Source organism: Macaca thibetana, chromosome 1 (assembly GCF_024542745.1).
Source record: "Macaca thibetana thibetana isolate TM-01 chromosome 1, ASM2454274v1, whole genome shotgun sequence".
Lineage (NCBI taxonomy): Eukaryota > Metazoa > Chordata > Mammalia > Primates > Cercopithecidae > Macaca > Macaca thibetana.
Window position 1 is genome coordinate 51,734,924 of NC_065578.1, and position 16,717 is coordinate 51,751,640.

The 16,717-nt window shown below is 42.5% G+C and overlaps 1 protein-coding gene across 9 annotated transcripts in view; it reads right to left on the minus strand.

The window, feature by feature from the left end:
• Positions 1-16,327, minus strand: part of TUT4 (terminal uridylyl transferase 4) — a 128,719-nt gene extending 112,392 nt beyond the window's left edge. For 3 of the 9 annotated variants that reach the window (XM_050802592.1, XM_050802554.1, XM_050802547.1), the window contains exon 1: positions 15,860-16,323. The gene's annotated coding sequence lies outside the window, so the exon portion shown is untranslated. Of the gene's footprint in view, positions 1-15,859 lie in introns of all 9 variants that reach the window. The other 6 variants (XM_050802599.1, XM_050802593.1, XM_050802583.1 and 3 more) reach the window with 4 other exon arrangements.
• Positions 16,328-16,717: the final 390 nt, after the last annotated feature.

Consider the following 16,717-nt stretch of genomic DNA (forward strand, 5'->3'; position numbering starts at 1 on the left):
AATAAATAAACAAACAAACAAACAAACAAATTAGACCGGCTGGGCATGGTGGCTCATGCCTATAATCCCAGCACTTTGGGAGGCCAAAGGGGGCAGATTACTTGAGCTCAGGAGTTCAAGAAAAGCCTGGGCAACATGGTGAAACCCCGTCTCTACCAAAAATACAAAAAGTATCCGGGTGTAGTGGCACACACCCGTAGTCCCAGCTGCTTGGGAGGCTGAGGCACAAGAATCGCTTGAACCTGGGAGGTGTAGGTTGCAGTAAGCCAAGATCATACCACTGCACTCCAATCTGGGTGAAAGAGTGAGACTCCATCTCAAAAAAATAAAATAATTTGACCTAACAGATATAAAGGCCTCTATCCAACATCAGCAAAATATACATTCTATCCACAATGGGCATGTAACATGAAAGACAAATAAATGCTCTTGTTTTGGCAACTGAGAAAAAAAAGGGAGCTGGGTGCCGTGGTTCATGCCTGTAATCACAGCACTTCCGGAGGACAAGGTGGGAGGACCACTTGAGTCCAGGAGTTTGAGACTAGCCTAGGCAACACAGGAGACTCCATCTCCACAAAAAAAAAAAATTAGCCAGGCACCTGTAGTCCCAGTCTCAGGAGCCTGAAGTGGGAGGATCACTGCACCTGGCAGGGGAAGGCTACAGTGAGCTGCAATCACACCACTGCACTCCAGCCTAGGCAACAGAGCAAGACTGTCTCAAAAAAAAAGAAAAAAGAAAAGAAAAGAAATATGAATGATCAAAGAATTCTACCATATCTTTCCTTACTAATGTTACTTCCCTGAATTAACCACTTATTCTAAAAATGATGATGCAGAAGGAAAGGGAAAGATAGTGCAATTCATATCTCCTCTTCCTTTCGTTCCTGCCTTATTTGTCACCAAGTTAAAGAAAAGAGAGTGTTGTGTCCAGGTAAAGTGGCTTACACCTGTAATCCCAACACTTTAGGGCGCCAAGACAATCCTCCCACCTCAGCTTCCCAAAGTAATCCTGGAATTACAGTTGTGAGGCACCACTAGTTATACAATTTGTAGATAATTTGTACGGGGTTGCAAAGCTACAGAATCACTATTTCAATAGGGTAAGGAACACAACAGTAATCATGCTGATGAAGGGAAAGGATAAAGCCAAAAAGAGGCTTTACAGTGAAATTAGGGATTTAAAAAAAAAAAAAAAACTAAAGGAACATACATATATAGATAATTCAGAAAATTTTGGTTAGAAGAATCATTTTGAATCATATGAATAGGAACTATCAAGGAAAGTAGAGGAGAATATCACTAGAATATAGAAATTAAGGAAATTAAGTGTTAGATACATTCAATGTTATGCTTCTGATTGCCCAACATGGATGTCAGGAATTACACCAAAGTATCAGTGAATATAAATGGGTGACCTAGAGATTCCTAGATTGAAATGACAATGTCAGGTAAGAAATATAGCCAGCAGGACACCTGTCTTACAAGAAAACGAAGAAGAGACAGTAGGTAGTAAACTACAGATATAATTTCCTGGCTTTGAGGAAACAGGTACGGGGGAAAAAGCAACATTCAAGACACTACCCACATTAACAATGCCACAAGTTCCTACAAAAAGTCCTGGAGCTCTTACAAATTTTCAGTTTTAAAAAAAGATGGCAGGGTAGGGCGCGGTGGCTCACGCCTATAATCCCAGCACTTTGGGAGGCCGAGGCGGGTGGATCACCTGAGGTCAGGAGTTCAAGACTAGCCTGACCAGTATGGTGAAACCCTGTCTCTACCAAAATACAAAAATTAGCTGGGAGTGGTGGCACACGTCTATAATACCAACTACTCAGGAGACTGAGGCAGAAGAATCACTTGAACCAGGAGGCAGAGGTTACAGTGAGCCAAGATTGTGCCATTGCACTCCAGCCTGGGTGACAAGAGCAAGACTCTGTCTTAAAAAAAAAAAAAAGGCCAGGCGCAGTGGCTCAAACCTGTAATCCCAGCACTTTGGGAGGCTAAAGTGGGCAGATCACAAGGTCAGGAGATCGAGACCATCTTGGCTAACACGGTGAAACCCTGTCTCTACTAAAAATACAAAAAAATTAGCCAGGCATGGTGGCAGGTGCCTGTAACCACGGCTACTTGGGAGGCTGAGGCAGGAGAATGGCGTGAACCCGGGAGGCAGAGCTTGCAGTGAGCCAAGATTGTGCCACTACACTCCAGCCTGGGCGACAGAGCGAGACTCTGTCTCAAAAAAAAAAAAAACCGGCCAGACGCGGTGGCTCATGTCTAAAATCCCAGCACTCTAGGAGACCAAGGCAGGGGGATCACTTGCAACGAGGAGTTCAAGACCAGCCTGGGCGACACAGCGAAACCCCAACTCTACTAAAAAGACAAAAAAAATTGCAGGGCTTGGTGGCGTACACCTGTAATCTGAATTCTCAGGAGGCTGAGACAGAAGAATCACTTGAGCCCAGGAGAGAGAGTACGCAGTAACCTAAGATCGCACCACTGCACTCCAGCCTGGGCAAAAGAGCAAGACTCAACTCAAAAAAAAAAAAGACAACATTTTTGAGAATACAGTTTTCACTACTACCTGTCTAGTATACCCATTCACTTGTCCTTACACATCTGTGAAGTTGCTATAATTATAGTCTTGTAGTATTTCCATTTTATACATTAACGAGGTACCCTGAGTTTATGACTTGCCTAAGATAACACAAACGGGACTGGCATGTGACTATAAGAAACATGACTCCCAATTTTTGGTCCAAGTTTACGTACTAGAGTATGTCTCTGAGCCTAAAGCAGTAATTCTCAAACTTTTTGGTCTCAGAATACCTTTATACTCTTAAAATATCGAGGATCCAAAGAACCTTTGTCTTTGTGTGTTATATCTATTGATACATGCATCATTAGATTATTAAAACTGAGAAATTTTTCAAATGCAAAAATATACTGGTCAGACGCAGTGGCTCACACCTGTAATCCCAGCACTTTAGGAGGCCGAGGCAGACAGATCACCTGAGGCCAGGAGTTACGGACCAGCCTGGCCAACATGGTAAAACGCTGTCTCTACTAAAAATACAAAAACTGGCTGGGCATGGTGGTGCACACCTGTAATCTCAACTACTAGGGTGGCTGAGGCACAAGAATTGCCTGAACTCGGCCGGGCGCGGTGGCTCAAGCCTGTAATCCCAGCACTTTGGGAGGCCAAGACGGGCGGATCACTAGGTCAGGAGATCGAGACCATCCTGGCTAATATGGTGAAACCCCGTCTCTACTAAAAATACAAAAAACTAGCCGGGCGAGGTGGTGGGCGCCTGTAGTCCCAGCTACTCGGGAGGCTGAGGCAGGAGAATGGCCCGAACCCGGGAGGCGGAGCTTGCAGTGAGCTGAGATCCGGCCACTGCACTCCAGCCTGGGCGACAAAGCGAGACTCCGTCTCAAAAAAAAAAAAAAAAGAATTGCCTGAACTCGGGAGGAGGCAGACGTTGCAGTGAGCCAAGATCACGCCACTGCACTCCAGCCTGGGCCACAGAGCAAGACTCTGTCTTAAAAAAAAAAAAAAAAAAAAAAAGGTAGTAAAACTTCTACATCAGGCTGGGCACGGGGGTTCACGCCTGTAATCCTAGCACTTTGGGAGGCCAAGGCGGCATATTACTTGATCTCAGGAGTTCGAGACGAGCCTGGCCAACATGGTGAAACCCCATCTCCACTAAAAATACAAAAATTAGCTGGGCATGGTGGCAGGCACCTGTAATCCCAGCTACTCGGGAGGCTGAGGCAGGAGAATCACTTGAACTCAGGAGGCAGAGGTTGCAGTGAGCCAAGACCACGTCATTGCACTCCAGCCTGGGTGACAGAGCAAGACTGTCAAAAAAAAAAAAAAAAAAAAAGAAAAAAGAAAGAAAGAAACTTCTACATTATATCACATTAAAAAAAAAAAACTCAAAATGGATCAAAGACCTAAATGTAGAAGCTAAAAGTATAAAACTGTTGGAAGAAAACATAGGAGTAAATCTTCATAATCTTGGATCAACAATGATTTTTTAGGTATGACACTTAAAGCAGAGAAAACTAAAGAAAATAGATAAATGGGACTTCGTCAAATTTAAAACTTCTGTATTTCAGTGAGCACACTCACAAAAATGAAAAAACAGTATGACAACTCCTCAAAAAATTAAACATAGAATGATCCAACAATTCCAATTCTAAGTATATACCCAAATAACTGAAAGCAGAAACAGGTATTTGAACATCAATGTTCAAAGAAGCATTATTCACGATAGCCAAAATGTGAAGGCAACCCAAGTATCCACCAACAGATGAAAGGATAAACAAAATGTGGGACATACATATAATGAACTGCTACTCAGTCTTAAAAAGGTAGAAAATTCTGACACATGCTATGACATGGATGAACCTTGAAGACATTATGCCATATGAAAGAAGCTAGTCACAACAAATTTTTTTTTTTTTTTTTTTTTTTTTTTTTTTGAGACGGAGTCTCGCTCTGTCGCCCAGGCTGGAGTGCAGTGGCCGGATCTCAGCTCACTGCAAGCTCCGCCTCCCGGGTTCGGGCCATTCTCCTGTCTCAGCCTCCTGAGTAGCTGGGACTACAGGCGCCCGCCACCTCGCCCGGCTAGTTTTTTGTATTTTTTAGTAGAGACGGGGTTTCACCGTGTTAGCCAGGATGGTCTCGATCTCCTGACCTAGTGATCCGCCCGTCTCGGCCTCCCAAAGTGCTGGGATTACAGGCTTGAGCCACCGCGCCCGGCCCACAACAAATATTATATGAGCCTACTGATATGCGGTACTTAGAACAGTCAAAATCACAGAGAAATAAAGTAGAATGGTGGTTTCTACAGGTTAGGAAGCAAGGGAAATGAGAATTTATTGTTTGATGGGTACAGAATTTCAGCTTGGGAAAATGGAAATATTCTGGAAATGGATGGTGGTGATAGTTGCACAATAATGTAAATATATTTAATGTTACTGAATGTATGCTTAGCTACTCGAGAGGCTGAGGCTTAAAATGAAAATAGTATAAACATTCATGCAAAAATCCACAACAGAATACTAGCAAACTGAATTCAGCAGCACAGTTAAAGAATTATACACCACGACCAAATGGGATTTATTCCTGGAATGCAAGGATGTTGAACCATCCTTGCATATGAAAACAGATCAATGTAACATACCATATTAACCAAACAAAACGAAAAACCACATGATCATCTCCAGCAAACAAAGGATCTGACAAAATTCAATACCCTTTCATGATAAAAACACTCAACAATCTAGGAATAGAAAGAAACTACTTCAATATAATAAAAGCTATCTAAGGAAAACCTATAGTAGACATCACACTCAATGGTAAAAAATGAAAACCTTTTCCTCTTATATCAGGACAAGGGAAAGATGCCTGTTTTCACCATTTCTTTTCTTTTCTTTTTTTTTTTTTTTTTTGAGGCGGAGTTTCGCTCTTGTTGCCCAGGCTGGAGTGCAATGGCATGATCTCAGCTCACCACAACCTCTGCCCCCCAGGTTCAAGCGATTCTCCTGCCTCGGCCTCCCAAGTAGCTGGGATTACAGGCATGCGCCACTGTGCCCAGCTAATTTTGAATTTTGAATAGAGACAGGGTTTTTCCATGTTGGTCAGGCTGGTCTCAAACTCCTGACTTCAGGTGATCCACCCACCTAAGCCTCCGATTACAGGCATGAGCCACCATGCCTGGCCTGTGTTCACCATTTCTACTCAACACAGTACTGGAAGTTCTAGCCAACGCCATTAGGCAAAAGAAACAAAAGGCATCTAAATTGGAGAGGAAGAAGTAAAATCATCTCAGTTTGCAAATAATATGATTTTATATGTAGAAAATCCTAAAGATTATACACGCACACACACACTACAACTAATAAATGAATTCCGCAAAGAAGCAGGATACAAAGTCAACAAACAAAAAACCAGTTGCATTTCTAAATACAATAAATAATCTGAGGGGAAATTTTAAAAATTCCATTTACAATACCATCAAAAAGAATAAAGTACTAAGGAATTACATAACCAAAGAAGTGAAATATATGTACAAAGAAAACTATGAAACATTGCTGAAAGAAATTTAGAAATATATAAACAGAAACACATACTACGTTCACAGAGGCTTAATTTTTTTTTTTTTTTGAGACGGAGTCTCGCTCTCCCTCCCAGGCTGGAGTGCAATGAGGCAATCTCGGCTCACTGCAACCTCCGCCTCCCAGGTTCAAGCGATTCTCCTGCCGCAGCCTCCTGAGTAGCCAGGATTATAGGCATCTGCCACTGGGCTCAGCTAATTTTTGTATTTTTACTAAAGACAGGGTTTCACCATGTTGGCCAGGCTGGTCTCGAACTCCTGACCTCAGGTGATCCACTCGCCTCGGCCTCCCAAAGTGCTGGGATTACAGGCATGAGCCACCATGCCTGGCTTGACTATTGTTAAAATGTCCACACTAAAAAGCATTCTAAACATTTAATGCAATCCCTATCAAAATTCCAACGACATTTTTTGCAGAAATACCAAAATCAATCCTAAAATTCATATGGAATCCCAAGAGACTCCAAATAGCCAGAAGTCTTGACAAAGAAAAACAAAGATGGAGGACTCACACTTCCTAGCTGCAAAACTTACTACAAAGCTACAGTAATCAGGCCGGGCACGGTGGCTCATGCCTGTAATCCCAGCACTTTGGGAGGCCACTGCAGGCAGATCACAAGGTCAGGAGATGAGACCATCCTGGCTAACATGGTGAAACCCCATTTCTACTAAAAATACAAAAACTTAGCTGGGTGTTCCACCTGCAAAAGACTGAATTTTGACCATAAACAAAAGTTAACTCAAAATGGATCAAAGACCTGAGAAACCTAAACTTGTAACTATAAAACCATAACTAAGAAACATAAAACTATAAAGTTCTTAGACGAAAACAGAAGGGAAAAGCTTCACGACACTGGAGTTGGCAATTATTTGCTTAGTATGACACCAAAGGCATGGGCAACAAAAGAAAAAATAGACAAACAAGACTGGCAGAAAATTCAAAACTTTTGTTACTCAAAAGATACTATCAACTGAGTAAAATGGTGGCCACGCTAGGCATGGTGGTTCACATCTATAATCCCAGCACTCTGGGAGGCCCAGCCAGGAGGATCACTTGAGGCCAGGAGTTCAAGGCCAGCCTATGCAACATAGTGAGACCCTGTCTCTACAAAAATCTTAAAATTCGAGTGTCGTGGTGACACGTGCCTATAGTCCCAGCTACTCCAAAGGCTGAGGTGGGATGATCTCTTGAGCCCAGGGAGGTCAAGGCTGCATTGAGCCATGATTGCGCCACTGCATCCCAGCCTAGGGGACAGAGTGACACCTTGTCTCAAAAACAAACAAACAAACAAACAAAAAAACCCAAACAAACCAGAAAAGAAACAGAGTAAAGGCCAGGCATGGTGGCTCATGCCTATAATCCTCACACTTTGGGAGGCCAAAGTGGGTGGAACATTTGCGGTCAGAAGTTCAAGATCTCAGCAGTCTAGCCAACATGGTGAAATCCCATCTCTACTAAAAATACAAAATTTAGCTAGGCAATACTGGCAAGCGCCTGTAATCCTAGCTACTCAGGAGGCTGAGGTAGGAGAATCGCTTGAGCCTGGGAACTGGAGGTTGTGGTAAGCCAAGACTACACCACTGCTCCCCAGTCTGGGCGACAGAGAGTAAGACTCTGTCTCAAAAAAAAAAAAAAAGGTAACCCTACAGAACAGAATGGAAGAAAATAATTATAAATCATGTATTTGATAAGGGACTAACATCCAGAATATACAGCAACTCCAAAAAAATGAACAAAAAACAACCTGATTCAAAAACGGGCAAAGGGCTCGCATAGACATTTCTCCAAAGAAGATATACAGATGGCCACAAGCACGTGAAAAGATGCTGAATATCACTAATCATTAGGGAAATGCAAATCAAAACTGCAATGAGATACCAACTCATAACCCATAGGACAGGACTACTATTAAATAAAAACAAAATAACAAGCGTTGGCAAGGCTGTGGAAATATTAGAACCTTTCTGCACTGTTGGGAGGAATGTAAAATGGTACAGCCACTATGGAAAACAATACGGCAGTTCCTCAAAAAATTAAAAATATGCTCAATGATCCTAAGGTGTCAATAATAATAATAATAATAGGTAAGGCACGATGGCTCATGCCTGTAATCCCAGCAGTTTGGGAGGCTGAGGCAGGCAGATCACTTGAGCTCAGGAGTTCCAGACCAGCTTGGGCAATATGGTGAAATTGCATCTCTACAAAAATACAAAAAAAAAAAAATTAGCCAGGTGTGGTCACAAGCGCCCATAGTCCCAGCTACACAAGAGGCTGAGGTGGGAGGATGGTTTGAGCCCAGGAGGCAGAGGCTGCAGTGAGCCAAGATCATGCCACTGCACTCCAGCTTGGGAGACAGAGTCAGATCTTGTCAAATAAATAAATAAATAAATAATAAGAATAAAATTACCATCTGATCCAATAATTTAACTTCTGGGTATACACCAAAAAAAATGAAAGCAGGCTCTCTAAGAGATACTGTACACTCATGTTCACAGCAGCATCATTCACAACAGCTAAAACATGGAAATAATCTAAGTGTCTACTCATAGACAAAGAGATAAGCAAAATGTGGTATATCCATACAATGGAATATTATTCAGCCTTAAAAAAGAAGGAAATTCTGCAATATGCCACATGAACGAACGCTGAGGACACTATGCTAAGTGAAACAAGCCACAAGACAAATACTTTATGATTCAATTTATATGAGGTATTTAGAGTAGGCAAAATGGTAAAGACAGAATAGTGGTTGCCAGGGGTGAGGGAAGAAGGGAATGGGAAATTATCATTAAATGGGTATAGAGCTTCAGTTTTGTAAGATGAAAAGGGTTATAGGGATGGATGGTGATGATGGCTGCACAACATTATGAATGTATTTAATACCACTGAATGATACACTTAAAAATCATTAAGATATGTTGTGTTATGTATATTTTACTGCAATTTTTAAAAGTTAGAAACAAGGTTAAATGGATAATTTTGTTATGTACATTTTATCACTATTTTTAGAATCAAGTGAACAGACACTCCACAAAATGAGACAGCATTTTTGTAAATAATATATCTAAAAAGGGTCTAGGCTGGGTGAGATGACTCACACCTGTAATCCTGGCCCTTTTGGAGGCTGAGGAAGGAGGATCATTTGAGGCCAGGAGTTTGAGACCAGCCTAGACAACACAGTGAGACCTTGTCTCTACAAAAACAAATAAATAAATAAATAAAATTAGCTGGGCATGGTGGCACGCCCCTATAGTCCAAGCTACTCAAGAGGCTAAGGCAGGAGGATCGCTTAAGGCCCAGGAGGTGGAGGCCAGAAGGCAGAGGCTACAGTGAGCTGTGTTCACACAACTGCACTTCAGCCTTGGTGAAAGAGCAAGACTGTCTCAAAAAAAAAAAAAGTGGGGGACGTCTAGTATCCAGAATATATTAAGAGTTCTTAAAACTCAACAATTTTTAAAAACGGGTAAAGGATTTGAGTAGGTATCTTTCCAAAGGAGATAGAAAAATGCACACACAATAGGCACATGAAGAGATGCTCAACATCTTATTAATCATTAGGGAAATGCAAATCAAACCCACAATAAGGTAGTGAGGTAGTGTGGGTGAAGTGTCACCCACTAGATGATGGTCAGGATGTAGAGAAACTGAAACCTTCCATACATTGCCACTGGGAATGTAAAATGGTACAACTTTGGAAAACAGTTTGGCAGTTCCTCAGAAAGTTAAACATAAGTTTATCAAAACACCCAGCAATTACAATCTGGGTATATACCCAAGAGAAATGAAAATGTATATCCACACAGAAACTCTTAACGATGTTCACAGCAGCACTATTCCTTATAGGTAAAAAGTGGAAATAACCCAAATGTCCATCAAATGATGAATGGTTAAACAAAACGTGGTATCTCCATAGAAGGTAATACTATTCAGCCAGAAAAAAGCTAATACATGCTACACTATGGCCAACCTTGAAAACATTAAGTTCAGTGAGAGAAGCCAGGCACAAAAAGCCACATACTGTATAATTCCTTGTATGTGTAATGTCCATAATTTCTAGAGACGTAGCTTAGTGGTTGCCAAAGGCTTGAAGGAGGAAGGAATGGGGAGTGATTAATGGGAACTGGGTTTCATTATGGTATAAAAATATTCCAAAATTAAATAGTGATGGTTACACAACCTTATAGATACACTAAAAGCCACTGAACTGTATCTTTTAAAAGTGTGAATTTTATGGTATTGTAAATTATATCTCAAAGAAAAAAGGGAAAAAAATAATACACTATTACACATTACATTGGCCATCAAAGCAATAAAGTCTTCACATGTCACTCCAGACCAGAGAATAAGGGAAAAGTCAAATTGTGTCTTAATATTACCATGAAAACAGTTTGACTCAAGAGACACCCCTCTCCAAAAGGTCCCCAAACATAGTTTGAATACCACTGGCCTAAACTAACACTCAGCACATGACTAGCACTTAATGATTGGTCAATTAAATTATTTAAACTACAGTGGTGTTAAATATTTAATTTAATAATTATATTATTAAACTACACACTGACAAAATGCAATCAGGTTTAGTTATTTTTTATAATTCATACTTTGCATACTTGCAAAATATTTTTGACAACCTATGTAACTACAGAATTTAACACTCTCTGAACACAAAACTTTGACACCCTAAGCTTAAAGGTACAACACAGTATAGTGGCGAAGAGCTGTGACTCTAGACTCAGACACTTTGAGCTCAAATCCTGACTGCAGCAAACTAGCTATGAGATATTGTCCAAGGTACTCAACCCTTCTACATGGACTTTCCCCATCTGTAAATGAGAATACTATAAAAAAGGTTGTTTTGAGAAATAAGTTAACACTTTAAAGATCTTGAGAAAGAAATTAGCTTGTAGTAACCATGCAATAAGTTATCTATTATCATGGTAAATCAAATACCCACTTAAAGCAATCAGATTGTTGTGTGATTAACAAACATACCTATTTCTTTTTGAAAGTACAAGATGCCTTATGTAAAGATTAGGACTTTGCCCATCTATAGTGGTGAACATCAAACTTGAATGAATAGCTTCTGCCTCCTTCCAGCTCGTGCTCTTCAATGCCTTAAGCTACTGTTTTCTAGTGCTAAACTGGAAAACAGTCAACTAATCCAAGCCAACAAGTGAAAAAACTTCCTAAGTAGTATAACAAGTTGATTTCCCCCAGAGGTATTTTCATCTCAAAAGAATTTTCTAAAAAATTAAAAGTTCTAGGCCGGGCGCGGTGGCTCAAGCCTGTAATCCCAGCACTTTGGGAGGCCGAGACGGGCGGATCATGAGGTCAGGAGATCGAGACCATCCTGGCTAACACGGTGAAACCCCGTCTCTACTAAAAAATACAAAAAACTAGCCGGGCGAAGTGGCGGGTGCCTGTAGTCCCAGCTACTCGGGAGGCTGAGGCAGGAGAATGGCGTGAACCCGAGAGGAGGAGCTTGCAGTGAGCTGAGATCCGGCCACTGCACTCCAGCCTGGGGGACAGAGCAAGACTCCGTCTCAAAAAAAAAAAAAAAAAAAAAAATTAAAAGTTCGGCCGGGCGCGGTGGCTCAAGCCTGTAATCCCAGCACTTTGGGAGGCCAAGACGGGCGGATCACGAGGTCAGGAGATCGAGACCATCCTGGCGAACACGGTGAAACCCCGTCTCTACTAAAAAAAATACAAAAAACTAGCCGGGCAAGGCGGCGGGCGCCTGTAGTCCCAGCTACTCGGGAGGCTGAGGTAGGAGAATGGCGTAAACCCGGGGGGCGGAGCTTGCAGTGAGCTGAGATCCGGCCACTGCACTCCAGCCCGGGCGACAGAGCCAGACTCCGTCTCAAAAAAAAAAAAAAAAAAATTAAAAGTTCTTGGACAGTAAGATTTGGATCACAGAATCCTCAAGATAAAAGTCTAGAATACAGGGAGAAGAGAGAAGAGTGGTATGGAAAAGAAGGCCTGCCTATCCACTAAAAACAGGTAAACTCTGTTAGCAAGAAAGCCAAGGAGAAAAGAAATACAAAACTAGGAGTCAGAAAACATACTTCACAGCTCAACCACTATCTCACTTGGTGATCTCACAAGATAAAAATTCAAATACCTTAATATAACATAAATGGTCCCTCACAATTTGCTACTTCCTATCATTTATCTCCCCATTCTATCCATATCAATTCCTACCACACTGAATTTCTCACTCTCTCTCACTCCCCAAGGCTTATTACAATTTATCATCTTTGCATGTTATTCCCTAGGTCTGGAATGATCTCCAACCTCCAATCCATCCTCCTCTCCACCTAGCAAACTCCTACTCACCCTTCAAGAGCCAGTTTCTTCCCTCTCAACTCCCACAATCTAGTGTGTTGTAATTCACTGTACTATATGTAGACTGAGACAAATGCAAATGTTTGATGAAATGAATGTTTAAATGAATGAATGAATGAGCAACATTAGGCAGTTTCCGATTCTAAATAATTGAGAAAATAATACACCTGAAAAGCAACATCACATATACATTATATTAGGAAGACAGATGTGCTCTGAAATCTAATTCTGTGATCTTCAGCAAATCACTAACCTGTGTGAGTCAAAAGTTCCTCGCCTATAAACAGGTTTCAAAGGGTTGTTACACCAAACAAGCGAAAAAAAAATGCATAGACAGTGTCTAGCACAGTGCCTGGGCAATCTAAAAAATTTTGATTCCCTTCTCTCTCCCTCTTCAACTCATAATTATAGATATCCAATTACATGATTTGACATAAAAATAATTTGAACATAAGACACCACACAAATCTCTCAAGGGGAAAAAAAATCCTAACATTAATCTTTGCATTTATATACCCTTTCCTCTCTTTGGGTCTGTAAGAAATACTCTGGAAGAAAAGTCAGAACCTGCTTTTTCAGAGTGTATGGTTTATTTGAATACAGTCTGTACATAATAAAAGATTTAAAAAACGAAATAAATACTCTGCAGAAATGCTGGTTTTTAAACATTTCCCCAAATTGTGTAATTATTTAGGATTCTAGAATTAAAACAATTCAGTTAGTACCATGTAAACAACTCTAATTGCTCTAAGATTACTAAGAAAAAGTCTACCTATCCTGTTTTAAACTATGGTGTCCCTTTCCTTTGTCTTTTTTAGGTCTTTCCAGAATTGTTCTTTTTTAGAACATATTTCTATACTGCAGCAGTGGCTTTAACTGAATGTAATATTTTTTAACCAATTCAAGTATTCGTAATTTATTTGAAAAAGGAACACATCTCATTGAGTTCTGTTTTATCGAACAAAATGTTCTGACATCAACATTAACAGGTAAGTACTGCCTTTTTTTTTTTTTTTTTAAAAAAAAGGCAGGGTCTTACTCTGTCACCCAGGCTGGAGTACAGTGGCGCAACTGTGCCTCACTGCAACCTTGAACTCTGGGGCTCAGGCAATCCTCCCACCTCAGCTTCTGTGATTACAGCTAATTTGTTTTATATTTTGGTAGTGACAAAGTCTCACTATGTTGCCCAGGCTGATATCAAACTCCTACACTCAAGCAATCCTCTCGCCTCCACTTCCCAAAGTGCTGATATTACAGGCGTGAGCCACCTGGCCAGGCCCTACAGGTAAGTGTTGGTTATTTTGTTTCTCTGAAACTGGAAACTTTCTACAGTAAATAAATTCAAACACCTTTCTTGACCAACAGATCCTGATTTGACATTCTGCAGAGAATACAACATAATTAATGGTACTTATTTTGTATGTCAAGGTAATTTTGAGGTTAAAAAAATTCTAATTACTCTAAAATGAATCTGCTGAAAACAATAAAAACTATCTTTAAACAGCTCTTTGTTAATCAGAGAAATTTATAATTATATATTTTGATTCTAAAAAGTCTAAAAATAAAATGTAGACACTGTACTGTTCTAGCTCCAGCAACTAAAAATAAATGTAATTTTAGGTGTCACTTAGAATTTGTAAAATTGAACTAAACTTATATGTACAATATCTTGTTAATTTATCGGTAACAACTTGGCCTATGACAATGAAAATACTTTAAATTTCCTTTCTGTATTTAAATGTTTGCTGGATTTAAAACATCAAATGTCATTAACTTTCACTTCCATTTCTGAATTATTTTAAGAAAATTTCATTTTTCATTTTCCACACTAGCCAAGTGAAAAACTGCAAGCAGTAGTAAAATTTATCTAAGGGTTTTTAAAGTTTCTTTTGTTTATATTAAATATAAATATTTTTAAAGTATAAAACGACTTAAAATTCTTATCCTCCCCAAAGTATATGGTTTCTAAGAAGCACTCTTTAAAAATTTGTTTATAAAAGCAACACAGCACACTAGACACTAAAGAGTTATCTTAAGCACAGCTTTTTAAGCGAATCAATATTTCATAATTTTACAAGTTGTGACTAATCAGTACTACGATGCAGTGTAGTGACATGAGTTCTGAGCCTAAAGAAAATTTCAGCGCGCAGACACACACACACGTACACACACACAAAGTCGGCTTTGCTTTTTAAACCACCCCACAATTCAACACCTCTGTGTGGCATTCTCTCTAAATCATCATATCCGGCTGGGATTATCCAATTTTATTAGTTAACAGTTCTCATTTCTTTAAAAACAGAAACAGGATATGTTCTGTTTCATCAAGTGCTACAAACATTTCGCTGCTGTAAGACTGGAGGGAAAAAAAACCTTTAGAAACAAAAGCTAATCTGATTCACTCGAGCTAATTACTAAATGCATGCCAACAATACACAATTCCAATTGCATTTCTGGACACAATTTAAGATCACGATAAGGCAGGTCAAATGAGTAAGGAACTACTTTTATCAAAATGAAGAAGCAGATATACGGAATCTAAGATCTCACGCAAAATTCATCTAAGACTTGGTAATCTTCTGAAAAGAAAATGTGTAATCAACGTCGTTAATACAACAGTAATTCATCCCATTCAAGTACGACTAGAAATCCCGCTGATGTGCTTCCTTCAGGTCTAAACATCTCATTCTTTCGCAATCCAGATACCAACAGGAGTCTGAAACACTTCGCAGAGGCGTGCAACACACTAGGAGAGCGCTGTCTGTTTACAAATACGAATCTCAGTTACCCACGTCAAAACCGCGCATTACCACCTTTCGACTGGGGGGCGGGGGAGAGAGAAGGCGGGCGAGCAAGAAACGAAATCCACACAGACACCTCTGCCTTCTCCCTACAAGGATGAGCCCGGGGAAACATTCAGTATGTATTCTATGCGTGTATACATTTATATACATTATGTAGTCCCCTATGTCTAAGCAAGGATGAAAGAAAAAGGTACACATGACAGGGAATCGTAACTGGACCCAAGAGAAATGTTCAAACCAATTCCGTTAACTCAAAATCCGCCTCGCTGGTCTACAACAGGTTTCGGTCCGGGACCCGGAGCCCCAGCCACAGTGTGGAGTTCGTCCCCAAAGCGCCCCAATGCCCTCCTCAGGCCGCCCAGGCCGCCGTCCCTACCTCCCTTATCTCAGTCTTCCCCTGGGACACCCGAAGCCCGTTCCAGCAAAGAAAGAAGTGTCGGGCCCCAAGGGGACGGCTGAGACACTCTCAGGCCAGGCCCCCGACACCTGCGAAGCGCGGCACCCGGGAGGGCGAACCGGGGGCCGCCCGGCCTTCCCGAGCACACCCCCTCAGCAGCCGGCGCTGCCCCGCGGCCGGAACCTCGTACCTGCGAGGCCCGCGAGCTACAGGCGCGCGCGACGCCTCCTCATCTCAGTGGCTCCCGCTCTCCCTCCGCCTCCTGCTGCCGCCGCCGTCGCCGCTGCCACCGCTGGAGGCCGGGACACGACGAGCTCAGGACTCCACCGCCATGTCCGCCGCGCCGCGAACTGCATTGTGGGGGGGAAGGGATGGGGAGGGGGAGGAGGAGGGAGAGGGAGAGGGAGAGAAAGAGGAGGACCCGCTGAGGGGAGGGGGCGAGGGAGAGGGGTAGCCGGAGGAGAGGGGGAGGGGAGAGGACAGAGCCTGGAATGGGGTCCCGGCCCGGCAGAGGAGGAGCTACGCGCAGAGGAAAGGGTTCAGGAGTGCCCCCTCCCTTCGTTCGGGGGACCCCGCAGGCGCCGTTTACACCGGGGCGGGGGAGGGGGAAACAGCACTGGGGGGAGGGGGTTCGCGGTGGCCGCGAAGAAACAATGGGGAGAAGGCCGAGGTACGAGGATCGCGCACTCACACCCACGCGGAGGGAAGGGAGCGCGCGCGAGATACTCGTTAGCTCGCGAGGAGGGGGCGGGCCGCTGGCGGAAGGGAGGAGGGAGCCACCCGGGGCTCGCGGGCAGGGGCGGGGCCCCCGAGCGGAGGTCGCCAGGTCCCGCAGCCCGCCTGGGCGCCGCGGTGGAGCCGCGCTGATTCGCCCGCTTGCCGGAGGGGGTGGGGGTGGCGGGCACCCTAGTGCCGCCCCAGTCTGGTTCCTGGCCTCTGCCGAGGACCCCGAGCTGGAAGTGGAGCTCGAGAGCCGCCTTGGCGCCTCGCTCCCAAGGCTGTCCCCCCGGGGAGGAAGGCCGGCCTGGAATGGGTACCCTCTGGCCTG